The sequence below is a fragment of the Crotalus tigris genome, unplaced genomic scaffold (genome assembly GCF_016545835.1).
Source record: "Crotalus tigris isolate CLP2741 ecotype Arizona unplaced genomic scaffold, ASM1654583v1 scf7180000020506.575545, whole genome shotgun sequence".
NCBI lineage: Eukaryota > Metazoa > Chordata > Lepidosauria > Squamata > Viperidae > Crotalus > Crotalus tigris.
The window spans coordinates 420,597-437,544 of NW_024098049.1; positions in this window are offsets into that span (position 1 = coordinate 420,597).

The following is a 16,948-nucleotide window of genomic DNA, read 5'->3' on the forward strand; positions in this document are numbered from 1 at the left end:
CAACCTTGGGTTGAATAAACATATTTTCTTTGACATCTGCTGATTACCTGATGTGTTTTATTGGATTCTCAGCTTGAGAATGAACTGCGAGACAAGAAGGTGTCTGATCCTTCTGACACTATTAAACAACTGACTTTACTGGCTGAATATAATTATACAAAAACAATGCAACAACAGAAGCAACAGGAATATTAAAATTACGAAATTTCTCTTACACTAATCTCAAAACAACCACATTATGTTTCTCAGACTATCCTACTGGCAAACCATCTGTTAAAATATGAAATATAAAATAGGCATCTTTTGAGTGACAATGTACATTATATCACCAAGCTAAAGTCTTTTGTTTTCTGTCACTTCTCCTACATATGATTATTATTCTATCATAGTGTAGCATAACTTCATAGTAAGAATAACCCTAGATTATTACAAATAATCACTACAAGTTCCACAAATAAATATGGTAAATAACTATTTAACAGCCAGACTGTTAGACCTCAAATGAATTGTCAGAGATATAATTTATCTCCCTCAAGTTGTCTTACATCATATATTTATTTCATAAAAGTTTATTTTTTTATATTTTTTATCACTGCTGAATAGAATCAGTTCAGGGAAAGCAAATTAATGTGAATTCCTTAATTCAATGGTAAAAAAAAAGTAAGGTTCTACATTTAGGCAAGAAAAACCAAATGTACAGGTATAGTAAAGGGGGTACTTTGCTCAATAGTAGTAACTGTGAGAGGGATCTCAGAGTCCTAATGGACAATCACTTAAATATGAACCAGCAATGTGTTGCCAGAAAAGCCAACACAGTGCTAGGCTACATTAACAGAGGAATAGAATCAAGATTACACAAAGTATTAATACCACTTTACAATGTCTTGGTAAGGCAACACTTGGAATACTGCATCCAAGTTTTGGTGACCACGATATAAAAAAGATGTTAAGACTCTAGACAGAGTACAGAGAAGAGCAACAAAGTTGATTAGGGGACTGGAGGCTAAAACATATAAGGAATGGTTGCTGGAACTGGGTATCTCTAGTTTAATGAAGAGAAGGATGAGGAGGGATATGATAGCAGTGTTCCAATATCTCAGGGGCTGCCACAAAGAAGAGGGAGTCAAGCTATTTTCCAAAGCACCTGAAGGCAGGACAAGAAGCAACGGATGGAAACTAATCAAGGAGAGAAGCAGCCTAGAACTAAGGAGAAACTTCCTGATAGTTAGAACAATTAACCAGTGGAACAACCTGCCTCCAGAAGTGGTGAATGCTCCAATACTGGAAGTTTTTAAGAAGAGACTGGACAGTCATTTGTCCAAAATGGTGCAGGGTTTCCTGCCTGAGCAGGGGGTTGGACTAGATGACCTCCAAGGTTTCTCCCAACTTTATTTATTTATTTATTTATTTATTATTATTATTATTATTAATTTAAAAATAACTTTCAAAATAGGTTATAGTACATTTTCATTCCAACAACAGGTTCCAACACACCCCATATCTGGATTATATCTGTCTATATGGTATTTAACTTTATGTGCTATTGTGCTGCCTTATATTACACATTTAAAAGCATCATAGCTCTCTTAGCTAAGATTCCAGGAATGATCAAAGAATACTTTATACAGTTTAAAGAGCTTTGCCCCAAAGAACACAGTATGCGACAAATATTTGTACTAAAACCTGTTATGTGTGTGTGAATATACATACACATGAATGCATACTGTACGTACACTGCTATCTGCTATGTATTTTATAACTTGGTTAAAGAACATAATATATAAACTACTTATAGTTGCTTTTTGGTAATTTGTTAAATACACAATATTATTGCTGCTTTCAAAATCTAAGAAATTAAGAAATAGCGAAGGTGGAGGTGGAGAACTACTGCCCTTTTATGACTTGTAGACTTCAACTCCCTGACTTAAGAATTCTGGGAGTTGAAGTCCATAGGTCATGAACGAGTCATAATTAGCCACCCTTGTTTTAGTGGGATGTGTTTGCAGAGCCTTACAATGTGAAAATAAAATTTCATATACCAATGTAACAGGATGATGATGATGATGTTATCCATTCAGTCATGTCTGACTCTTGGTGACTCTGTGGGCCAGGTCTCTCTATATCTTCCAATCTTGCACTTTTTCTTTGAGTTGTTCTATGCTCTGGTGTAACAGTATAGAATTTTTTATTTATTGGAGGCTTATCTAATTCTGGACTGTCACCTGCCTCTTAGGGGATCTGAAGAAAATGTGAAGAAGATTATAGCCTGGGAGACTTGGCAGAACCGCCAAGATTGTTGGTTCTTGACAAAACTCATTAATTCTATTCAGATGATGCATTTATCATTTTCACATAATTCTCCCATTTGAGAATCCCCAAGTCTGCATTGACATCTCATCTTTTCTATGAAAGCTAAAGGTGTTCTTTCTTATTTTACATACACAAGTCAGGGAAATGGGTTGTCTGAGAAAGAAAATAAGTGTCCCCCCCATTATAAAGCAAACTGCATGCCTGAGCCGAGGCTAAAACCTGGTCTTTATCACCCATCTTTGACTCCTTACCCAGACATGATACTGTCCATTAGGTTCCAACTTTATTGGAAAAGAACAGGTTAGATATTCCTAAAAAAATGGTGCAGGTGAATAGGTTTAACAGTCGTTGGAGTATAAAATTAGCAAAACAAAATTTAGCTAGCTGTCAATGAGATACTTATTTTAAAAACTTTGTGTTTCTACCTCTCACAGAGCCTTTCAGCCTTTTAATCTTGTAGCTCAGAATTAGCAAACAAACAGGACTGTCTATGATGTAGAGGCACTTTGTCCTAATTTGCTCAGTCTCCAAATCTTATTGCAACTCAAACTCTGCTTGGTGGAATTAAGATGTTTTGCTAATCTATTGGCCTTCTTCAGAATTGTTGTAGATAAGGCGATATGAATCCATAATGTGTTTTGAGGTAAACACTTGTTTTAGGAAAATGGCTTTACCTCAGTTGACTGACCTGATTATAGATACAGTTGGCACTTCATCATTTTACATCTGCAGCTGGTTCCCAGATATAAAGATTAAGCCAGCTGAGGAGCCTTTCATAGATGTTGTCGGCTGTCATTTTGTGGCATCAGCTCTAAAGTTTAGTGGATAACTTTTGTTGCCGTAACAAGTCAAAGCATTTTTAGCTAAAACCTTTTAGCCTACTGTGAATTTAGCAGACAGCAGCTTGAGGCCTGCTGATAAGCTGAATATGGATCTACAACCCAATGAAAGCAGAACAGTAGTTATTTCACCAATTATCCAGCAAGGAAGGCGTTATACATTTCACATCAAGATAAGCACATACTTATTCTTACATACTCTAAAAACACTTTAAGTGTTTTAAGAGACAAACATTATTCTGGGGAAATAGTCTATTTTTCTGCTCCATAGGGGAACAACAATTTTCTTTCTGCTTTATGCAAGGATTATGGCAGGTAGATTTTTATAGTTAACAGTCCTCCAATAGGAGATGCATTGTTGTGCAGTGGTTAAGGACAGCAACCTCCAAATCTAGAAGCAAATCCTAGTCTTTTAACTATAAGTCTCACCAGCAAGATAAAAATACTGATTTTGATGCATTGTATTATTAAACAAATTGGCTGAAACAGAGGATTGCTCTTGACACACTTCAGAGATTTTATCTTTCATTGTGCAAGGCAAGAGGAAAGACAGACTATGATGGGAAGGGATCTGATACGGTTCCAGAGATTCTGGAACCTTTCAGAGGGCCAAGGGCTACTGTAGGTCACATGGATAAAGTAACATCAAGAGTTCTTGTTGTAAGCCTAATACATAAAGTGTACGAAATAACTGCCAACAGTGTAATACTCTGCAGAATTTGTCTTTCTATAGTTTAAAAGTCTTAGTTCCTAAGATTTCTTTTAATTTTTCCCATTTCCTTACAGCAGATGAAATACAAATGAATGCATATTCCTTTAATTAATACATATCTCTTATGCAACCTGAAGAGATGGGGAAAAGCTTGCTTAAGGCACCTCTCATAGGGGTTGGATATATGACAGAAATATAAGCGAGAGAAGGCTAGCAGAAAGCAGAAGAGTAAAGAATTTCCTGCAAGTGATTGAACAACTGATGTGAAGTTGAGATAGATGCCTAGATATGAGAACTTTGAAGAAAGTTTCTTGTATCCAATGGAACAATGAAACAAATCCTGCAAAGAATAGACTTTGAACCGATGACATCTCATTACTTGCTCACATATATGCATTGATTGCTATTTTTCCCTTTCCAGTGGGGTTTTGTATGGGCACCTTGAGACAGAAAAGAAGAAAAACAGAGAAGGAACATAATGGCTGCGAATCTGTAGAGTTCTTGGCAAGAAGATATCTTATGGTCAGTTCCGTATATGGACAAACACCGAGATGAATCAATTTTGAGGATTCAAGAATAGTCTCAATTGTGTTTGGTTTAATTTGCAGATGAAACAAATTATAATCTGCCACAATTCTGTGGTTATTCTATTGTGATGAAGTGAAGAAAAAAAGAAGTTTCTTTTGGTTCTATGTCTTCAGTCTGTAGCCTCCCTGGCTTAATAATGATGGCAGCAGCTACTCATGTGGATAATAGTTACAAGTTTTAAACAAGGTCTTATATTGGACTAGTCCTTTCACTGTTCGAAGACCATGAAACTAATAGTCCAACACCTCCAGAGGACACCAAGTTTGAGAAAATTTGTGCATACACTGGAGAACACAATTGTAACAGTCTTATAATGAAGGAGAATGATGTGCTAATCTCAGGTTAGTTAGTAATTTTTAAGCAGTTGTTTTATCTAGCCAGAGGATTTATGTTTTTATGTCTATATATCCAGTGGTGGGATTCAAATAATTTAACAACCAGTTCTCTGCCCTAATGACTATTTTAAGTATAAAAAAAATGATATACTGAGAAGTAGTACTTGGTGGTCCCTTTCCTATATGCAACAATTTGAAAACTAGAGAAATGAAGTGTCTATTCCTGAAATTGCCTCTGAGAAGCACCAACTAGTTTTCGCCTGAGTGACATGATCAAAGGTGCTGCATCTCCATTTGGTTTTTGTCGCTCCACTCTTGGACTTTTGGGGAGGTTTTTTTTTTCCCCACCTGGAAGGAATTTGAACGAAAACCAGATGTGTTTCTGAAAACACAGATTTATCATAACCGGTTCGCTGAACTCAACAAAAAAATTAGGTATTGGTTCTGCCAAACCGGTGCAAACCGGCTGAATCCCACCACTGTATATATTTAATTGTAAAAATAATAGAAGCTTTTGAATGTTCTTCTCACGTGAAACTGACATTCTTATCAGTTGCTTTTCTTTCTCCCACAACTGAACCAGGACAAGACCTTCTATTACAGGTCTTTGTGGGGTTTAGTCCTGTGAAAATTTCTTCCCTTTGTGAAAATTTTCTTTCTTCATGAAAAATTTCCTTCCACAACTTTATTAAGGATCTTCTGAATCTCTTCTGAATTCTCTTTAGCAATAGTGTTGACTTATCACTGCAGCGTGTCTTAAAGACTGGGCTACATTTTTACTGCTACTGCACAACCTTCTATCCCTCTGATGTTTTTTCTACTAACCTGATTTCTGAATTTGAAAAGCCTTCTTTATGACATCTTCCCCTGGATTTCAACTGAATAGTAGAGTTTAGGAAAGCATTTTTAAAAAGGATTATACAGCAAAGCCAAGAAACTTAAGGTACATCTAGGGCAGTGTTTCTCAAACTTCTCAATTCCACAAAAACTGGCTGGGGAATTTTGGGAGCTGAAATCTACATATCTTAAAGTTGCCAATTTTCAGAAACACAACTCCAGACCATCACAATTTCTACTTCAAATGCAGTTAGAAAATTATTTCCAATTATTGTATTGATTGCCACTGACCTTGTAATGCTAAGAACAAGACTCAAAAATCATCACCCTGCTACTTAATTCAACCCTTTCAGAGGACACCAGCTGTTCTTCCCTCCTTCTCCTTACCCCCCCCCCCAAGAAAAAGCAAATGAAACAGACTGGAGCTTTGCCTGCAACTGGTCCACAGCCACCCAGAAGAGGGGAATAGATAGAACCTCATTAATTTTATGTATTCACTTTACCTGGCTTGAGGGGAAGATGCAAAGACATCACCTCGGCTTTCCTCTTAGCTGTAGCTTACACACTGGATGGAGTGTAAGGCAAGAATTCTCTCTCAGAAGGAAACAGCTTGCAATATCTACAGGGTTCCAGTGTTTTTAACTGGATATTGGTTTCAGAAGTACTCTTACTCTGCAGATGGGTTGGAAGTAAATTGACTCAGCTACTGAAGAGGGAGAATTTCAGGATTGTGAAGCCATTCTGTAAATTGTGTGAGCATGTTTTGTAGAAGGGCTTTCACACATACCATACCATCATCTCAAAATTAAAATAAAAGGAATTCTTTTGTAGCATAGATGACAGCAATAAACAAAATCCATAAGGGTCAGCCTAGTTCTGTTTAAAAAAAAAGAGCAGCAAAAGAGATGTATTGGATGGCAAGTGAGAAATATGCATCCCCAAAGAGCATGCATTTTGTAAAGGAGCAAGCAAAATAACATTTATTAGTAGCAGTTACCCTTTTCCGTTCTTTTTTTTAGAGTACATTAGGGACATTTGCATACGGAATTCCACATATTACACAAAGTTACAAGTGACATTGAATGTAAATTTTCCAGCACTATTTTAAAACTCTAACCAGCAGCAACCATGACAGCAGCAGCCATTAGAGAATGAAATAATATAACCGGCAGCACAGACACGGACCATGCGGAGATTGATCTGACAGCTCTAATTTATACACATACATACACAAACTGCATGGAAAAGCAGTGACCAATTTTGTCCTCTCACCCTGGCAGCTATTTACTGCCTTTCCACAGTGTGCACCTCTTTTCACCACATAGCTTGTAAACAACAAGAGCTGGGAACGGAGGGAAGAAAGAACCTGTTTCCTCAGCCCAAGAACTGTTGAAGTGCTCTGTACTGTTTAAGGTGAAAGTTAAACAGTGAAAGTTCTTCATTTTGCTCCATGGCATAGAAATGCAGGAACTTGCCCTGGTTTGTTTTTTCCTCCATTGCTTTATCTTGCCTTGCCTCACATTGTGGAGGGGAGTGGACAGTTGCCTCGGTTTCCATTCTGCTCACTGAGAAGGAGAAGTTGTTTCACATCAAGCAATGGGGAAAGACACACACACAGAGAGAGAGAGATCTTGGGGCAGATCTAATGAGGAATCCATCTGGGATAAAGCCTTTGGTAGTAAGGGCTATCCAAAGCTATAAATCATGGTTTTCTTGCAACATTTCAACAAAATTCAATTATCTACATTTTATAACTTCTAAGAGAGAGAATCTTCACAAATGCAAAGTACAGGTAGTCTTTGACTTATGACTACAATTGGGACCCAAATTTCCATTGCTAAGCAAGGCGGTTGTTAAGTAAGTTACGCCTGACTTTAGGCCTTTTTGGCCGTGATTTTTAAGTGAATCACTGCAGTCCTTAAGGGAATCTGGCTTCCCCCATTGACTTTGCTTGTTGGAAACCAGATGAGAAAGTCGCAAAATACAATTACATGACTCTGAGATGCTGCAACTGTTGTAAATACAAGCTGGTTGCCAAGCATGTGAATTTTGATCCCTTCACTGTGTGGATGCTGCAGCAGTTGCAAGTGTGGGCACTAGTTTAAGCAACTTTTTCAATGCTGTCATAACTTTGAATGGTCACTAAATGAATGGTTGTAAGCTGAGAACCACCTGTATGTTTGGTCAATGATCTACTGACCTATGTGAGTTTAGAACAAGAATGAGAAATAGCTCTGGTTTACAGATATCAAAAGGCACATTAATTTTTCTCCGTTGAATTTCAAATATGAAGCAGAGAATAACAAATGCCATCGATTGTATTATTTAATCAATGAGATTTAATTTAGTAGAAAGAAATTTCATTTCTTAAAAGATAGCTTTGATGCTTTTTTTCCCCTCTTAGTAACAGAAGAGTTTCTCCAGCAAGAACTTTAGTATCAGAATTCAGTAATCAGTTAAGTTTCAAATGCAATATATTTCATTCAAACTCCTATTATTCACTGCCTGGGTGTTGACCTTCTGAAAAGCATAAATCCATTGTGTGATTTGTCATTACAATAGTATAAATATGAAGTCTACAGTGGAGGAATTGTATTAAATAGAAATTATAATTTGACGGGGTTTTTGAGTGTTCAGAAGCAAATTCCAATTATGTATCTTATTATTTTGAAAGAAAGGAAAATAGTTGCATGAAAAAAGCAACCTGCTGATTTGTCAAAACTCACATGTTTTTGAAGGTCCACAGAATTGTGATTGCTTCAACAAATAATGGTTCAACCCATTGCAAATAAAACAGAATTATTTTAATTTCAAGGAAAATAAACCGTACATTCTTAACAACTTGAAAAGTCTTATTTTAGTACTGAATTTATTTTTCAAAGAAAATAATCTTACACCACTTCCACAACTGTGCACCTGCTGAAAAGAATGCTGAACTTCACCCAGCACTACATCAAATTCTTTTACTTACCAATACTTTTCTCCTAATGGACATTTTGGCAAAAAAAAAATTAAATCAGTTGTAGTCTGAATCAATATATGTAATCAATTCTTGAGGCTGTGCCTGCCCATTACAAAATGTTAACAACTAAAGATTGTATTAGATGGCCACTGAAACATTGTTGGGGGAAAAAAAGAACAAAAGAGTGTTTTGCTCAACCTAATCTACTCTTGTGACTTAATGTGAGATTACAGTGGAAAGAATGAGCCTTTTCTTTTTCTTTTCTTTCTCTCTGAAGCAGTAGAAATAGCCAAACCATATCTATGCTCTGGCTACAAAAGACTGCTTTTTGGACAAGGGCATCTACTGGGTGTGATAAAAAAGATCAAGATTTTCACGACACCTTTTTGTGAAATGGAAATTAAAAATGGGTAGAATAAGAATGGGAAAGTTGAAGGAAGAGTTGGGGGGTAGGGGTGGGGCTAATTCTGGATGCACAAGACCAGACCTTAAGAACAAATGCATATAAAGCCAGAACTGAGAAGATAACAACAGACAGCAAATGCCCTTCTGCCAAGAAATGGAAGAAACAGCAGATCATCTAGTTAGTTACTGCAAGACAATCTCACAGACTGACTACAAACAACAGCATGACAGAGTAGCAACAATAGTGCATTGGAGTATCTTCAAGAAGTGTCATTTGCCTGCAAGCAAGAACTGGTGGGATGACAAAACAACAAAATAATAGAGGATGAAGAAGCTAAATTGCTCTGAGACTTTAGAATTCAAACAGACAAACATCTGCCACATAATTGTCAATAAGAAAGACTAAAAAGGCTATGTGGCAGTAACTGGGGACAGCAAAACAGAAGAGAAAGAACTAGAAAAATAACAAAATACGAAGACCTGCAAATAGAAGTGGAATGACTATGGCAAAAGAAAGTAATAGGATATAATATATAGTAATTAGTGCCTTAAGTGCAATTACATAACATCTGGAGCACCATTTGAACACTATCAGCATTGACAAAATCAGTCAATTGCAAAAGGCACTTTACTTGGAACAGCTTACATCTTGTGATGATACCTCTAAGACTTTTAAACAATATCTGCCTATCCCTGGTCTTTGGAAAGGATTTGATAGGTGGATAAAATGCCAAATCCAATCTAAACATCTGGCTGACTATGAGACTAACTGTAATGTATTGAGTAAAGTTTGAGAAATAAGATGCTGAGAACTGTGAAGAAATGGTTAGCTGGCCACATGGCCAACAAACCAGACTTTCTGTCTGCAGACTACTTATTATGCATTTAAGCGGAAGAATACTGGGCTCCTATTGGCTGCTGCCTTTAGGCTGAGTGTATAAGTATGGGTGGAGCATTTGGTTGCAGTTTTGGTTTTGACTTTAAAATAAAAAGAGTTGTTTTTCACCTTCTGCCTCTTCAAGGTCACATTGAACAGAATATTTTACACTGGCGATGAAGGTGGGATCGTGTTGCCTCACCACGAAGAGCTGAGTCACTACGGGGGTTAGGCCTAGCAGACGCTTGGTCGGAACGGTGTTCCCCCCTATCCTACCAGTATGGAAACATTGGAGGAGAGTGCTTCCAAGGATCCACCCTGGAAGTCCCACGGAAGTCTGCACAGCACGAGGCATTGAGAGTCCTGCGAAAAACTCATCATGGCTAAGATCGGAAAACTCTCAGAATTTGATGTCACTCATCCAGAGAGGAGGAGCTCCTATGTCGTGAGAGTTGAAAACTACTTGCAGGTTAACCAAGTTTGTGACAATGGTCTGAAGGCTGCAACACTATTGTGTGTGTGCAGTCAGGCAACATTCAATATCGCCAAGAACTTGGTTGCACCAGCTCTGCTCGAGTCCATTGCATACTCAGAACTTAAGAAGATGCTCAAAGAACACTTTGAGCCCAAGTTATTGGTCATTGCCTGGTGGCATGCCTTTGAACAACAAGACCAACATCCTGGCGAGTCACTGCTGACTTCATAGCCGCTCTTTGTCAAGTGCCCTGACTTTGCGAATTCAAAGGCCTCGAAGAAAGATTGAGGGACCATTTAGTTTGTGGTTTGAGGAGTTGGGAGCTTCAACAGAAGATATTCGCGAAAGAGACTATCTCATTTCAAGATGCATTGCGGGAGATCATGGCTGAAGAAGCAGCTGTAAAGACCCTATGGCTCTCCAAGAGCCCTCCTTGCACAGAGGCCGTCCACCAAGAGGATGCCGAGAGAGGCGAAGACTCCGAATTGGACCACGAAGTTGATCGGTTACAGCAACCACCTGAAAGAAGGCCCCAATGACCAATTGACAAGACAGTTCCCTTTTCTCGTTATGTTGGGTGTGGAGGCCAACATAAATGGGCGGAATGCTGGTTCTGCACAGCAACATGCAGGGCGTATGGCAAGAAAGGCCACATTGCCACTGTTTGTAGGGGTCGCAGGAGAGAACACTCATCAGAAGAGTTGCCTTGGAAAGGTACCGGGATTCCCGGACAAAACAGGTGGGCTATTGCGCTAGTCGAAGGAGCATGTTTAGGACAGGTGCCCATTGCCCACTCAAGGAGAAGTTGCATCTCAAAGTCAAATTGCAAGGGGTTGTGACATGGAGTTGGACACACGGTCAGCTTTATCAATAATTTGCCAAAGGACCCTCCAGCAAATTTGTAGTCATAGCGGCAAGCGAGTTAAGCTCAGGCCGTCAAACCTTGTTCCAACTGATTTCCAAAACTCCCATGTAACAGTCAAAGGAGAGGCCACACTCAGGGTGTAGTTCAGGAATTTTGAGGGTTCCCTGGAAATCATAGTAGTTGAGGGCAACCTCACTAGCCTCATTGGGCTCGATTGGTTTGATGCATTGGGAATTCAAGTGACCGGGTTAAATACCTTGCAGACATCGAGCTTCTCGGCAGTTTTTAAAGAATTTGCTGATGTTTTCATCCCAGAGTTAGGGGAGTACAAAGGCCCCCCAATTGCCCTCTGGCTTGACCCTACAATAGCACCAATAAGGATAAAGCCTCATCAGGTGCCTTTTGCCCTTAAGCAAAGAATCAATACAGAGTTGGATAAGCTGTTGCTGCAAGGCATTTTAGAGCCAGTGGATAGCAGTCCATGGGAAACTCCCATAGTCATGCCACTTAAGGCCAATGGGGAGGTCCGCATTTGTGCCGACTATAAATGCACACTAAATAAAGCCTTCCAGCAGCACTCGTATCCGGTGCCTGTGGTAAGCCACATTTTGGCATCTCTACAGGGAGGTCGCATTTTCGCCAAATTAGATTTGGCCCAGGCCTACCAGCAGCTGCCGATGGACGACGCCACGGCTGAGGCCCAGACCATAGTAACTCCCAGGGGAGCCTTCAAGGTGCGGCCGTTACAGTTCAGGGTTACTGTAGCCCAGGGAATTTTTCAGAGCATAATGGAGCACAGGCTCTGAAACATTCCAGGTGTGCCTGTATTTCAATGATGTCCTCATAGCCGGGGAATCAGTCGAAATCCTAACTGACAGGCTTAGGGCCATCTTGCAGCGTTTCTGCGAAGCAAGGCTGAAGCTAAAGCAGGAAAAATGTAAAATTGGGGTTACTTCAACAGAGTTCCTCGGTTTTCATATAGATGCCAAAGGCATTCATTCTGCTGAATCCAAGCTCAAAGCAATTCAGCAGGTACTCAGTCCCAAGACAAAGGAGAACTTCAGGCCTTTTTGGGACTCCTTAATTTTTATCATGCCTTCCTTCCCCATAAGGCTGCAGTGGCAGAGCCGCTACACTGGCTCTTGGACAAGAAGGCTCAGTGGAAGTGGACCAGCATCCACGAGCGAAGTTTTGCAGCAGTTAAATCACTGCTGTCATCAAATGCAGTGTTGACCCATTTTAATGAGCAGCTGCCAATCAGCATTGTGTGTGATGCATCCCCATACAGGATTGGAGCTGTGTTAAGCCATCTTAAGGCTGACGGAGCACAAGTTCCCATAGCTTATTATTCTATAGCTCTCTCTTTACTGGAGCGTAATTACACACAGATCGATAAGGAGGCATTGGCCATCATGGCAGGTATAAAAAAGTTCCATTACTATTTGTATGGCCGCCATTTCATGGTTTTCAAAGACCACAAGCCACTTCTAGGGTTGTTCACTACGAACAAGCAAACACACCAGATTATTTCTCCTAGAATGTTGAGGTGGTCAATATTCCTGTCTGCTTATAGTTATTGTCTGATTCATAAACTGGGCAAAGAAATGGGCCACATAGATGACCTTAGTAGGTTACCCCTACCGCACTTAGAGCCAGACCCCACTCCAGCTAACCGCATCCTGGCTATATAGGATTTGCTGGAGTCTCCCCTTAACGCAGGGGATGTGGCTGCTGAAACAGCTTCAGACAACACGCTGAGTCGTGTGTTGAACTGGGTGCTCACAGGATGGCTGGAAACATGTCCGGGGCCTAACTTTCAGAGTTTTTGGAGAAGGAAGAACGAATTATCCTCTCATAAGGGTTGCATTTTGTGGGGCAGTCGGGTCGTAATCCCAACCTCACTGAGGACTAGAATCCTTGAATCTCTGCATGAGGGACATCTGGGAATACTCCGGATGAAGGCACTCACGCGAAGCTACCTTTGGTGGCCTGGGCTCAATAAAGATATCGAGGCACAGGTCCACAGGTGCATTATTTGCCAGCAGTCTAGGCCATAAATGCCACATGCTCCAGTCCACAGATGGGAAACCACACAAGCCCCATGGTCAAGGATTTATATTGATTTTGCAGGCCCCTTTCAGGGGCAACTCTTCTTCATAGTAGTGGACAGCCACTCCAGTGGTTAGAGGTCGCTCCAGTATCCACTATGACTACTGCTAGGACCATCCAGGTTCTGCGCAGCATTTTTGTAATGCATGGGCTCCCTGATGTCATAGTCTCATTCAATGGGGCTCAATTTACTTCTGCAGAATTTCAGTCCTTTTAAAGGGCTAATATGATTAGCTTCTTCTTTTCACCCGGCCTCTAACGGCCAAGCAGAGTGCATGGTCAGAACGACCAAGGAATCCTTGGATTGCAACTGGCAACTGGCACCATAGGCTGTCAGATTTCTTACTCTGCCAACACACAATGCCCTGCACTTCTACTGGAAGAAGCCCAACAGAATTAAGATGGGGGTGGTGCTGGATCACTTACATCCAGCAGGGTTGCTTCACAAGCACAGCAGCCCAAGGTTCCAAGGCACTTGCAAGCTGGCAACCTAGTGTGGGTGTGGAACTCCGGCAAGGGACACTGTGGGTGGTAGCTGTGGTTGGTAAGGTGTCAGGGCCACTCTCATATGAAGTGGTCCTGAAAGATCATGGTGTGTTTCACAGGCACATTGACCAGCTGCGACAGAGAATAGCAACCCAGCTGCTAGCTCATGACTCTGTTCAGGAGGAGGGGGAACATGATTGTGATTGTGCATTCGAGTCCCCAAGTGAGGGCAAGACTTTTCGATTGCCTAATGGGGGGGTTGCAAACAGTGAGACTGCCCCTAACTCAGGCACTTTGGCTATAGGACAATGCCGTCAATTGGCTCCAAATGTTGGGCCGATGGGCACTACTCCACTGTGGAACACTGGCTCAGGTCTACCAGGACAGACCAGCCACAGAGAGATGGACACAGGCTCAGGTCTTCCTGGTCAGGCCAGCTTCCAAGAATCAGCTCTACCCATGATGAATGGAGCACACAGCCCCGGTCTACCAAGCCTGGCAGGCGAGTTCATAGATCGGGAGCTAATGGCAGCTCTGAGACGTTCAGAGCAGGTAAAAGGCCACCGAAGTACTTAAATGACTACATAAGATTCCTGTCATTGTAAACTTGAGTGCTTATGTATTTTCTTGCCATTGGAACAGTGTAATGTTTTGCACAAGGTTATGCCATTTTGCCATTGGAACAATTGTAATGTTTTTGCACAAACAGAAAGGGTTCTGTAAGTGTAAATTATCTAGGGGAAGGGGTGTAATGTATTGAGTAAAGTCTGAGGATTAAGATGCTGAGAACTGTGAAGAAAGGGTTAGCTGGCCACATGGTCAACAAGCCAGACTTTCTGTCTGCAGACTACTTATGATGCATTTAAGCAGGAGAATACTGTGTTCCTATTGGCTGCCGCCTTTAGGCTGAGTGTATAAGTATGGGTGGAGTGTTTGGTTGCTTGTTTCAGTTTTGACTTTAAAATAAAGAGAGTTGTTTTTCACCTTCTGCCTCTTCAATGTCACATCGAACAGAATATTTTACACTAACCATAATAGTTAAACAAAGAATATGAAGGCTTGACTTTGGCTGCTAAAAAAGCAACCCATTCAAACTAATGTAATCAAGGCAGGAACTGAAAAATCATCAAATGATTCAAAGTGCTGATTGTGCAAAGAAGCAGAAGAAATAGAAATATACTAAGCTCATGCAGGAAGATCATACAAACTGACTGTAAACAATGACAGATGACATGAATACAAATGATTCAGTGGAATATTTGTAAAAATTATCAAGTGAAAAATTGGTGGGATCCTAGAGTTGAAGAAAAAGTAGTCAAAAGTGAGCAGGTTAAAATATTGTGAGATTTTCAAAGAAAGACTCATAAAGTTTGGCTCATAATATACCAGATTTAACTGTGGTTGAAAAGAAGAAAGTGTGGATAATTGATCTTACCATACCAGGGGAGAGTAAAATAGAAAACAAAGAATTGGAGAACATGACAAAGTATCAAGATCTGAAAATTGAAGTTGAAAGATCTTGGCATAAACTGGCCATGGTGGCCCCGGTGATTATTGGCACAGAGGGTGCCATACCCAAAATCTTGGATGGGATTTAGAAATTTTATGCGTCAGCAAAATTTCCATCTGTCAATTACAAAAGGCCATACTGTTTGGATTCACACTTATACTATGCTGACATATTACAGATTCCAGAGCCACTTTGTAGGGGAGATGAGTGGTATAAAATTTAATAAATTAATAAATACAAGATCCTAGGTATTTTTAAAGGACTTGATATCTATATATAAAGTCCAAGACAAACTAAAGAATTGGCTGGTGTCATTTTACATTGCTACGTATGTAATAATAATTCAGACAACATTTGCTTATTGTAGATCATTGGGATGACTTGATAGGGGGATAAAAATGACTATGCTACCACTACTAAGAAAAATAATGTATTAAATTTGTATATTGCTCAACCTGGCAACAACTCTGAGTGGTAACATAATCAGCTGCCAAGTTATATCAAGATGTGTCAACAACAAGCTGCATAGCTGATAATCAAGTCCAATGGCAAAACCAGGTCTTTAAGGCCTTAGTTAGCATGGTCAGGACCAATCTAATCTTCAGGGGCAATACTCCAAAGGGCAGATTCCACAATAGAAAAGGCTCCCTCCGTGGGCCACATCAGATGGTATTCCCTAGCAGATGGGATCTAGAGCACACCTTTCCTACCAACCTAATGGGATAATAATAAAAATAATAATAATAATAGTAAAGTTGGAAGGGACCTTGGAGGTCATCTAGTCCAACCCCCTGCTCAGGCAGGAAACCCTACACCATTTCGGACAAATGGCTGTCCAGTCTCTTCTTAAAAACTTCCAGTGTTGGAGCATTTACTGCTCTGGAGGCAGGTTGTTCCACTGATTAATTGTTCTCACTGTCAGGAAGTTTCTCTGTAGTTCTAGGTTGCTTCTCTCCTTGATTAGTTTCCACCCATTGCTTCTTGTCCTGCCTTCAGGTGCTTTGGAAAATAGCTTGATGTTGATATAGATGTAATGGAGGAGAGGCAGTGTCTCAAATAACCTACTCCATGCCATGAAGGGCTTTATCATTATCATTAAAAACCAGAAAACAAAAAAACAACATATGACATTAAAAGTAAACTAAAATAATATAAAGGTGATCAACACAAAATATACTAAAATTGTCAGAAGGTTGCACCATAGAAGATGCAATCAAGCCTAAGCACAAGAATCTAGTCAGATAAAGTTCAACACTAAATTGGTGCCAGATAAGGATCCACAGAATTCAGGATGGGTTGGTTTTGGAGCAATTGTGGGAATGCAACAACTCTAAACTGATAACATATTTAACTCTGCCCCTTACTGTAGCTCTGCCTGCTCCTACAAAATATATTATAGTAAACATCTAGGCATAAGATCTCACTATTATGAGGCACACAAGATATATATTGATTATGTGTCATCAAATCACTGTTGGCTCTTGGCAATCACATAGATTTTCTCCAGGACCTTCTACTCCTAACCTGGTCTTTCAGGTCTTCCAGCAGTGCAATCATTGCCATTGTAACTGAATCCATCCACCTTACTGCTGGTCATCCTCTTTCTTTCTACCTTCCTCAGCTTTAGAGCCTCCTCCA